This window comes from Gadus macrocephalus, chromosome 5 (assembly GCF_031168955.1).
Source record: "Gadus macrocephalus chromosome 5, ASM3116895v1".
NCBI classification, from domain to species: domain Eukaryota; kingdom Metazoa; phylum Chordata; class Actinopteri; order Gadiformes; family Gadidae; genus Gadus; species Gadus macrocephalus.
Genome location: NC_082386.1, coordinates 2,619,174 through 2,631,401, shown reverse-complemented (window position 1 = coordinate 2,631,401; position 12,228 = coordinate 2,619,174). Strand labels below are relative to the sequence as shown.

Genomic DNA, 12,228 nt, shown 5'->3' with positions numbered 1-12,228 from the left:
ATGGGCGCGACGCTGTTTAGTTGAACAGCGTCGCTCCCCGGACGTCACTTCCAGTTTGCGTTTATACTACCGTAATGACGTAAACAGTACGTGCAAGCTTATGGTGAACATTAACATTGATTCAGACCAGAGCTATAGAGAGAGAGAGTTGCGACACGCTATGATCTCGCCGACAGGGTGGTCACGTGGTTGTCACGTGGTTCATGTAAGCCTCAATAGTTCCAAACACGCCGCGCTTTCAATGTAATTCTATGGGACAACAGCAGAGATTTCAATATTGAATGGTAAATATGAATTAAAAAAACACATACAAGTATTTGTCTGACTTTTTTTTTTTTTTTTCTGCATTATTGCATTATAGCATATTTGTAAATGTCAGTTTTAGAGTGGTAGGGGGACAACTGAAAGCTATTAGATACGTTTTTAAGTTTTGGGGGGAAAGCTTCACGTTCGTGTTAGCATACTGGCCTAACCTTAACTTTTACCTTACATCTGTTTTTAAATCAAAGTATTCAAGATGTTCTACCATGATCATTTAAAGATATAAGCCACACAAAGTATCAAATATATTAAAGAATAACAACTCATTACGCTTGGATGAATGAAATTGTATTTTTCTTATTAAACAATTAGTGTGAGTGATCTTCAATGGTGTCATGATTCATTGGTTACAACTAACATTTTATAGATAAATGGTCATACCATGGTTGGCTGTGCAGCATTTGGATGCTCCAATCGGTCCGAGAAGGGTTACCACATGTACGGCTTCCCCAAGGACCAAGAGCGCAGGAAAAAATGGATGGCAATGGTCAGCCGTCAAAACTTACTGACAGTCAGCAACAGTCACAAACTATGTAACGTAAGTAATGTTCAGATCACTTGCTAGCATTTCAAAGGGCATAATAATAAGTGTAGAGAATTATGACTTTCCTAATTTCCAATGATATTTGAAGCGCAATGGAAACTGATCTTACAAGCCTACCTACAGGTACACTTTGAAAATGACCAATTCAAAGCCACAAAAGTAGTTGGGATGTTGAAGTTGAGGCCCGATGCAGTCCCAACAATTTTCATCCATCGCCCTAAACCGAAGAGGAGGAAACCCCCTGCTGTGAGGGTGCCTCCGGATATAAGTGCAACGGACCACACATATTGCACCAAATTAAACTTTGGTATGATCCATGCAGCTAACAATATTCCCCATTTCATGTAATTCAAGGATAGACTACACTCCGAATGAGATTACCTAATTCAGTTTAAAAAACAACCAGAAGGCAGGGATTCTCTGAGGATTTGCACACAATGTAGATAAGACACTATTTGCCGGTAGATCCATTAATACATTTTATTGGTTTCTGATTGTGGCAGATGATTTAATTCACATTACAGAAATGTTTCGCTTCAATTCATTTTCTTACATTGGAGATGACAGTAGTTGCAAATGCAAAGGCAAAATACATATAACAGCAACATTAGCTTGTAATTTTTACAGAGATTGAGGGAGAAATTGAGGTGGATTTCAAGAACATTGAAAGGGACATGCCAGGAGACAGAGAGAGAAATCAAGAGGCCACATTGCCAGTGGCAGGTGATTCAGTGGCAGGTGATCCAGGGGCAGGTGATCCAGGGATGTGTGTGCCGAGGGCCAGTCAGTCAGGGGTCAACAGTGAAGTTATAACTTTGCCAGGGCCATCTGCTCCAGGGCCAGCTGCTCCAGGGACCAGACCGCCAGGGACTGATGGGGCGACTGTGGAGGACCTAATAAGGCAACTAGAAAAGGAAAAATTATTGAGAAGGAGAGCAGAGAGGGCTCTTGTAAAACAAAAAAGAATCAATTTGGCACTAAGAAAGAGAAACAATTCAATCAACAAGAATTTAAAACGAGTGTTTAATTCCGACCAAATTAGAGCCCTTGGACAGAAAAATAGACAAATACGGTGGGGAAAGGAGACAATTAAAAAAGCCATACAGGTTAAATTTACTGCTGGCACCACTGGTTACAAAACCCTCCAGCGAATGCATATTCCGCTGCCCAACATCCGGACGCTGCAAAGGAGGATGCAGCATGTAAAACTGGAGCCAGGAGTTTTGGGCGAAGTGTTTGAGATGCTAAGGCTGAAGGCAGGTGGTATGACGGAAATGGAGAGAGAGTGTGTGCTCACCTTAGATGAGATGTCCATTACTCCAGGCGTGGAGCTCCATTTGGGAACGGGGAGGCTGTTTGGCAATGTCACACTGCCTGAGCACAAAGGAGAAGCGACACATGCACTGGTGTTTATGCTGGCTGGAGCTACAACACGGTGGAAACAAGTTGTGGCTTACCACTATAGTGGCAATTCCACCAATGGAGCAGTTTACCGGCCCATCATAATCAACATTGTTGAAGCAGCGGCATCTGTAGGGCTTCATGTACTGAACATCACCACAGACATGGGGAGCCCCAATAGAGCAATGTGGAAGTCCTTTGGGGTGACCTACGACAAGCCATGGATCCAGCATCCTGTTGAGCCAAGCCAGCGCCTCCATTTCATGCCTGACGTTCCTCATCTCGTCAAGAACTTGAAGAGTGCCATTGTCCGTGGTCACATCATCACCATACCACAGGATGTGGTGGAAAAGGAGCAGCTGGCATCGAGTGAAGTCTCTGTTGCCCCCTTAAAGGATCTGGTGTCCTTCCAGGAGGGCATGGCACTTAAGCTGGCACCCAATCTGTCCAGAGGTGTCCTGGAGCCTAGCCATTTCGAAAAGATGAAGGTGAGTTCAGCAATGCACGTATTCAGCAAGTCAACAAGTGCAGCCCTGAGGTACATGGTGGAGGAGGAGCGCAGACCAGAGTCCTACCTTACAACATCATGGTTTTTGGAGAAGATGGACCACTGGTTTGACCTCATGTCATCCCGCAATGTTGTTTGTGCCCTCAGTCATTTCAAGATGGAAGAGTATGAAAAGGCCATCAGCTTCCTCCGCGACTCGATCCATCATTTTCGGGGCCTGAAGATCGGTCCCCAGGGCAGCTGGAAACCAGTCCAGACTGGACTGGTGATGGCCACAACAACAATTCTGGAGGTCCAGCAAGATCTGTTGAGACAAGGGCACAAATTTGTTCTCACAAGCCGGTTCACACAGGACTGCCTAGAAAATACGTTTTCTTGCATACGTCAGAGGAACTCTGTCCCGACACCTGTGGAGTTCCACTATGCACTACGGGCTGTCACTGTAGGGCAGTTCCTCTCCACAACACATACTGGCAGTTACCTGGATGATGCATCAGACCACTTGGCGGACTTCCTGAACACCCAGAACTGCAGTGCTTCCGAGGTTGTGAGAGTGGAGCAGCTGGTAGACCCATCACCACCTGACATGACAAAGACCGAGTCCTGTGTCCTCTACCACCTGGCAGGATACATAGTGAAGAGGGTTATCGGCTTCTCACTCTGTGAGGAATGCAAGTGTGCACTGGTGGAAAAAGTCACCAACACCGCAAGTGAGAGAGCTGTATTACTTGAATTAAAAGAATTTAAAAGGGGAGCATTATACCGTCCATCCGATGAGGTGTTCACGCTCCTGCAGAACGTGGAGCAGCTGTTCCGTTCTCAGACGAGTGATTCCCTCATGCAGTCCTCCAATGTAGTGGCACAGCTGGAAAGAGAGGCCATGGGTCTGGACAGCAACCTTCCCTCATGCCATGAGCTGAAAAAAAAAATCTTGTCAACATATATCAGGCTGAGGTTAAGGATTCAGTCAAACTGCATCAGGGCTGAGAGGAAGGTAAACAAGCATAATAATGGCGCATTTCCACTGCAGGGTGCGGAACGGATCGGATCGCAAAGGTGCGGGTCGGATCGCGTTTCCACCGCCAAAAGTGGGCGTGACCCGGACTTTGCCGTACCCGTTCCGACCCCATTCTAGGGACTCCTCCGTTGCGGTACCCAAAACGAGACCAGACGCCTGAAAGGGTACCCTGGAATTCTAGCTACACCCCCCCTCCGCTGATTGGTCGACAGAATCGTCACTTCCGGGTGACGCGGGGATAAAAACAAACAAACAGTAGCCTCGAGGTATTATTCTTTACAATTAACATGTCGCGTAAAAAGCTTGCTTGGGCGAACAAGGAGGTGGAGACGTTCGTCTGCATTCTTGCGGAGGAAGACGTTGTTTACGATGTTTACGTAGCTGCCGCGGCGATTGACATCCGGCCTACCACCAAGGGTACTGTCGGCAGTGGAAACGCGACCTCGGAACTGAGCTGGGCTATACTGCCCCCTCCCTACCGCCCCTTTGCGATCCGATCCGTTCCGCACCCTGCAGTGGAAACGCGGCATAAGGGGTACCTTGGAAGCAAGAGTCAGACTAAGAAGGCAATTTCAACAAAGCAGACTTCCTCACCTGAGGTCATAACATCTAGGCCACTGCCAACCGGCTTACTGATTGCCATGGATGTATTTGGCCTCTCCATTCCTGGCCCACCGTCCGCAGCCCCCAGCCTCCTCTTATTCCAGCAGTCACAACAAGCAGCATCTACCAGCAGCCACCACCAGCAGCCAACGCCAGCACCAGCCACCACCATCAGCAAACGTCGTCAGCCGCCACCACCAGCAGCCACCAACAACATCCACCAACAGCATCAGCAGTGACACTAATTTCTGTGTATAAAACATGTAAAATCACACAATGACTTGATTTTCTTTGGTGGAATAATGAGTTTTTCACCTAATAAGGCAACTAAAAAGGAAAAATAATGGAGAGCAGAGGGCTCTTACAAAACAAAAAATAATCAATTTGGCACTAAGAAAGAGAATCAATTTGGCACTAAGAAAGAGAAACAATTCAGTCAACAAGAAGTTAAAACGAAAAAGCCATACAGGTTAAATTGACTGCCCATCATAATCAGCATTGTTGAAGCGGCGGCATCTGTATGTGCTGAACATCACCCTTTCCAGGATATAATTAAACAAACACACTGTTATTTCTACTAGCTATCGCATCATAAAACCCGTCCTTAAATCAACCTAAATTATCCTAGCAATCCAACATAAATAACGAACTAACTAAAAGTTAGATTCACTACTGAACTTTGTAATTGTTGGTGTAGGTACCATCACACGGCGAAGTCGAGCTAACAAACTAGCAGGCAATCGGTCGCCCACCAAGATAAAAATATATATAATTACGCTGTGCATATACAAATAAATATCAGTATATGCATAAAAAAGGTCCTAATACAATATAGACAGTTGATAATTCAAAAGAGGTAGCTATTTAATGCATTTACCCCTGGAGATACCTTCACAGATGGTGAAATCAAGCTAACAAACTAGCCGGCAATCGGTCGACTACCAAGACAAATATATATATAATTACGCTGTGCATATACAAATAAATGTCAGTATATGCATCATAAAGGGCCTCTGATACAATATAGACAGTTGATAATTTAAAAGAGGTAGCTATTTAATCAATTTACCTCAGAAGTTACTCGGCGGCCAGCAATGGAAATGAACGGTCTCCTACGCCGTAAAATGGTTGTTTGGAACTATTCGAGGCTCCATACCCCGGAAGTAGGCGCTACAACGGAGTCCAATGGAAGTGTCGCAACTCTCTCTCTCGATAGCTCTGATTCAGACTAATGGCGTGAGCTGATTGAACTTGTTGAACTTGTCTGTTACTTATACTTCTGGTTACTTTGAATATTCATTAACTAAACATCCACTTGGTCTGTAAACAACATTAAACACAATGAAATATACAATCAAATTGCTTCAGTGTAATGCATCAAGTAAGTGCTTTCACAAAAGCCATTTCAAATATAAAACATAGAATCACACTTTCAGATTCAGAAACATATATATATATATTTTTTTTATCCATGTTGCCTGTTTTCTCAGGCTGTTTCAAAGTCATTGAGGTACTGTGGAGGCTGTCGGTGCCTAGCGGGGTACCTTTCCACCACTGGGACTGTGTCAGCGGTGACTTCCCCATCCTCTTCTTCTGTTGCAGATGTGTCACGCAGGCCAGGTTGGAGCTTCTTGAAGAAGGAGTTTCTTGTTACTGTCCCTAACGCTCAGCCGTGACCATAGAGCCCTTGACGGTGGTCACCCTGTACGGCTTAGGATTGTAGGCTTTAGTAAGTTTATTGTGCCTGGGTTGAAAGCACAATACCATGTCACCAGGTTGGAGAGGGTAAGGCGGAGCGTGACGGCGAGTGTCCGAGTACACCCTCATCTTGGCTTTGGCCTTGCGGTCTCCGGCGAAGATCCTCGTCTGGTCCGATAGGTGTGCTCACTGAAGGCATCTTTGTGTGTATGCTGCGCTTGAGCAGCAACTCGGCGGGTGATGTTGTTGTGCTGTGTGGTGTTGCACGTTACTCGCGTAGGAACGTGTAGAGATGCTTCTTCCAGGGGATATTCTCCATGTGGCCAACTAGGGATGGGCGATATGGCCTAAAATCCATATTGCGATATGCATTGCAACCTATTGCGATAACGATATATATCACGATATATAAATCATAATAGAACCATTTCAGAACAGGTTACATAGACTCTAAGGAAAGTCAAACTGCTAAATGTATAAAACAAAAGAAAGAAACTTAGTATGTCGTTTTGAGAACATTTATTGTGCAAAACTGTAATCATACAACATAATGTTGTAGCTGCAGAGACTTATAATTCTCTTAATGAAATTAAAACTGGTGGTGTCTTGTTAATAAAGAAACGGATACTGTGAATTTGGGAAATACGTCCAGTATTAGGCATGGCTATTTTAAATAAGGAAAAATCTTCCAAGTGTGTGCACAGATAATTGATATTAAAACATAAAAGTGCAAAATGAACGCATACAATTTTGAAATGAACATGAAATGAGCGCAATCACCAGCTCCTCCATTTCAGCCATATTTACTTAGATGACATGATGCGTTGAAGCCGGATGCAGCTCATGGCTCTTTAAATTTTGCGGGTCGCGGATGATGCGTTGCAGCCGGTTGCAGCTCGTGGCTCTTTAAATTTCGCGTGTCGCGGATGATGCGATGCAGCTGGTTGCAGCTCGTGACTCTTTTTAAATTTCGCGGGTCGCGGATGATAATAATAATAAATAATAATACATTTAATTTAGAGGCGCCTTTCAAGACACCCAAGGTCACCTTACAGAGCATATAGTCATCATTCAAAACTATGTAAAACAGACTAGGAATAAAAGGAAAACAGAGGTTAAACATGAAGAATAATAATAATTAATAACACTCAAAGACGCCTAAAGTGAAGGGGGGACCTCACTAACCACCACCAATATGTAGCACCCACTTGGGTGATGCACGGCAGCCAATCGGTGCCAGAACGCTCACTACACACCAGCTTGAGGTGGAGAGTTAGGGATGAGGTGGAGAGTGAGTGAAAAGAACATATTTAAACACTATCGACCATATTTAAACACTGTCGATCACATTTAAACAATATCGACCACATGTAAACACTATCGACCACATTTAAACACTATGGACCATATTTAAACACTATGGACCACATGTAAACCCTATCGACCACATGTAAACACTATCGCCCACATTTAAACACTATCACCCACATTTAAACACTATGGACCACACGTAAACCCTATCGACCACATTTAAACACTATCGCCCACATTTAAACACTATCGCCCACATTTAAAGACTATGGACCACATTTAAACACTATGGACCACATGTAAACCCTATCGACCACATGTAAACCCTATCGACCATATATAAACACTATCGACCACATTTAAACATGTAAACCCTATCGACCACAATTAAACACTATCGACCACAATTAAACACTATCGACCACATTTAAACATGTAAACCCTATCGACCACATTTAAACACTATCGACCACATCCAAACACCATCGACCACATTTAAACACTCTCGCCCACACCTACACACTATCGACCACATTTAAACACTATCGACCACATGTAAACACTAGCGACCACACTCAAACACTATCGACCACATTTAAACATGTAAACCCTATCAACCACATTTAAACATGCAAACCCCTCTCGACCACATTTAAACCCTATCGACCACATTTAAACCCTATCGACCATATTCAAACACTATCGACCACATTTAAACTATCGACCATATTTAAACCCTATCGACCACATTTAAACACTATCGACCATATTTAAACACTATCGACCACATTCAAACCCTATCGACCACATTTAAACCCTATCGACCACATTTAAACCCTATCAACCATATTTAAACACTATCGACCACATTCAAACACTATCGACCACATTTAAACACTATCGCCCACATTTACAGTTTTTTCCTATCGTTTTCGGTCATGTACCCATACCATGGTCACTTTTCCCTATCACTTAACACAGTGGGCTTTAGAGACACACACCTCTGCATATCTGTTAACCTTTGGTGCAAAATGCACTACAACAACCACACCACAAACAATGCTGCCATAACTTAACACATGTTTCCTCTCAGAACACTATGACCTAAAAAACACTAACATCTTGAAGCATTGCCAATTGCATATATAAAATGTTGCTGTGTCCTCCAGTTTGGCATAGATTTCCTGTAGTGTTGCATTGAAAAAAAGAGAAAAAACACAGACAAACACTTCTTTGGACTACAGTAATAAAGTTTGTAATATTACAGTATGACAATCCAAGCCAAGTATCTGCTGACAGTGTTCATATGTCGGTTTACCTCCCACAAAAGATGTCACAATTGAGTGTGGTAAATGTACTGTAATTGTAAATACAGTAAATACTGTAAAGGTGATGCGTTGCAGACGGTTGCAGCACGTGGCTCTTTATATTTCGCGGGTCATGGATAGATCGCGTCAAACATGCATTATCGCGATAGAGCAATACAACTAAAATCTCTATCGTAGGCCATTTTTTATCGTTTATATCGTATATCGTTTATATCGCGCATTCCTATGGCCAACACGGAGGCACTTTCCAAGTGTTCTCATGAACCTCTGCAGTTGCGTTAGAAAGGGGTTCTCAAAGTTTTGACAACTGAGGGCCAATTTAGGAACCCAAAATTTGACTGAGGGCCGCCAAAGGAAAAACATTTTTGGCGGGAAACGCCGTCAGCATCCCAGTGGTGAAAAGAAACATTGCACCCGCACCGTGGACCTCTGGGAGTGAGGTCAAGTGAGGTCTAAATCATGAAACTGAGGTTCACCCTTTCAAAGTAATGTACAGCCGGATTAAAACTAAAAAATATAAAAGGATTTAATTGAAAGCTAGAGAGAGTCGAATTTTCTCTTTATATTTATTTATATTTGTGATAAAAAAAAATAAAAAAACTGTTTAGAACATGTCATTGCGGGCCGCCAGGAATGATTCCGCGGGCCGCCATTGGCCCGCGGGCCGCACTTTGAGAACCAATGATGAATGAACATAGTGGTGTGATTTTTCGATGGTGAAAAACCCCATGTAGGCTGCAAACTTGCTGAACTGCTCACTGTTGAAAGGGGGGCCGTTGTCAGTCTTCACCGTTCTGGGGATGCCAAGCATCGAGAAGATCTTGTCCATGACAGGGATAACAGAATTAGCAGAGGTGGAGTGCATGACTTCCACTACAGGATACCGGGAGTACTCGTCCACGATAAATAGCAAATGTTCACCTGTCGGCAGTGGGCCGTAGAAGTCTGCACTGACATCTTGCCAGACTGTGTTGGGGAGGTCGGACATCTGCAGAGGTTCGTTGTGAGTTTCTGGTGTATTAGCTTGACATGCCAAACAGTTTCTCACCATCGCCTCAGCTTGTCGATCGATGTTTGGAAACCACACCTTCTCTCTCAGGAGGGCCTTTGTCTTCGTGATTCCCTGATGTGCGAGCTGGAGGACCCTGTGCTCAAGTGAGGAGGGAATTACGATTCTGGAACCTTTTAGTATGATGTAATTTTCATGTGACACTGTGAGCTCTCTTTTCACACGTTCATATTGTCTCAGTACAGTGTCTTTTGTGACCGTGTGCCACGTATTGTTGCGTATGAGAGCACTGACCTTTTGTAGTGTTTCTTTTCTTTGTTCTTTTGCAGTAGTATTGCGCCTAGTCCTACTGGACTAGCGTCGACGATGAGCTCTGTTTCCATGTTCGGGTCGAAGTATGCCATCGTGGTCTCACTGCTGAGACTCTCTTTCAGCATGCTCAGCGCTGCGTCCTGTTCCGCACCCCACTGCCAGGGAGTGCTCTTCCTCGTGAGCTTTCTCAGCGGCTTCGTGACTGTAGCGAAGTCAGGAATGAAGCGTGAGCAGTAGTTCGCCATGCCCAAGAGGCTTCTTACCTCTGCTGCATCCTTGGGTTTGTCGGCTTGGCGTATACTGTCGACTTTCTTCGGATCAGCTGAGATGCCGCCATCTGAGAATATGAACCCGAAGAACTCCAGTCGAGTCTTGTTGAACTCGCACTTCTTTCGTTTCAGTGTGAGGCCGTGCTCTTTTAGTCGCTGGAACACAGCAGTCATGATCAGGCTGTGTCGCCCCGTAAACGATGATGTCATCGCTGGGATTCTTCACTCCGGCGATGCCCTGAAGTGTCTGATGGATAGCATTCTGAAACACCTCTGCAGCTGAGGAGATGCCGAAGTTGAGGCGCTTGTACCTCCTCAGTCCCAGGTGCGTTGTGAATTTGGTAATGTACCTGCTGTTGGGATGTAGTTCCAGCTGGTGGTATCCCGACGTCAGGTCCAGCTTTGAGAATACTGTCGCTCCATTCAGTTCGTGAATGACGTCGTCTATAGTAGGAGTCAGGTGAGGCTCTCTTTTGTGGCGTTACGATGGGCGAGACCCAGGGTGTCGGGCCTGTCAGTTCCTCAATGATGTCCTCTGCTTCGAGTTTCCGTAGCTCATCTTCAACTTTCTCGCGTACATGAAAAGGAACTTTGCGATGTGGCTGGTATGTTTGTTGTATGTCTGGGTTGATAACGGTAAGCTCAAAGACTTGAAAGTCTTTGAGCTTACCGATGCCATCAAACAGCTCTGGGTGGCTGTTCACAAGCTCATCTGCCACTGTGAGCCTAATTGGGGGAGGGCTGATAAAGTGTACAATTTTGATCAACCCCAGTTCATCAGCTGTCTGGTAGCTGAGTAGGGAGCAGCCATCACCTTTGATCACGTAGAACGTTCCATCTATTTTGTTCTTCTTTCGCGCCTCCACGCTGTTTGTGGATTTCCCTAGGATGGGCAGCGCGTCGTTGGATCCAAAGGCTAGTATCCTGAGATCTGTATGAAGGAGGCGGGGCTGGACACTCGGGTTACTAAATGTCTTTTCACTGATGTTTACTGCAGCACCGGAGTCAATCAGAGCTGGCACTGTGTCGCCATTCAGCTTGATTTTTGTCAGTGGCTGCTTAGTGTCTCTATTACTTTTAACAGTGTATGCATAACATTCATCACTGCTTGAGGAACACTCATGCTGAGCTGGTTCACTTTGTGTTTCTACCTGGTTGACTCTTTTCCTGTAGTCTTTCTTGTATGTCCTTGTGTCTGTTTTCTGTTCCGTGTGTTGTGGTATCGACCTTGTTACGCACCTTGCCTAGGGGTGCCAGGCTACACAACAAAAAGACGGGAGACAACAGTTTCCCAATCAAAATAAGTATTTAATCAAACCAAACCAATCCAAGTGCTCAAATTATAATAAAAGTATGGGATGTGGAAGTCAGTAAGTCCGTAGTGTGGAGTGTGTATGCATGAGTGGATTATAGGTGTGTGTGTTGTTTCAACATAAGTGTTGAAAGGTGTGCATGGCTATGGAGCTGAAAAGAACAGAAAGGGAAGGACTGGGGAAGCAGACTCTTATAGGGCGTTGGCACCCGGGCCCAGGTGCACGCCAATCACTCCTAATGACCAATTAAGTAGGTCTCTGCTCCCCAGTCCTAGAAACAAATGGAAGACACAACATACAGGGAACCGTCACACCCCGCACTGTCTTGCAAAGTGGTTTTGCTTCCCACACGCTTTACACTGTCTGCCTCTTGCAGGGCATTCGTCTCTGTGTGGCCACTCACCACCACAGTTCCTGCAATGGGCGTTGCTGCCACCTACTGGACGTTTTTGGTATGCCTTCTTCTGGGGTTGTCTATGCACTTGATTCACTGCCACAGCGAGATTGGAACCCTCTTCAATTCCTTTTGACTGTAATTCAGACAGCTCATGAGTCCTGAGTTCTTTTAATGTCTTATTTGTCTCCCTCAAACC

General features: G+C 44.7%; 1 long non-coding RNA gene across 2 annotated transcripts; it reads right to left on the bottom strand.

Annotated features, from left to right (window-relative positions):
- Window positions 1-3,304: 3,304 nt before the first annotated feature.
- Window positions 3,305-5,616, bottom strand: LOC132457545 (uncharacterized). Of its 2 annotated transcripts, XR_009525713.1 has the most exons (4): window positions 5,465-5,616; window positions 4,387-4,643; window positions 3,538-3,690; window positions 3,305-3,393 (listed from the first exon to the last, which is right to left on the bottom strand). It is a non-coding gene; the product is annotated as an uncharacterized LOC132457545 (long non-coding RNA). The 2 variants fall into 2 exon arrangements; XR_009525712.1 differs by having other exon boundaries at window positions 3,324-3,690.
- Window positions 5,617-12,228: the final 6,612 nt, after the last annotated feature.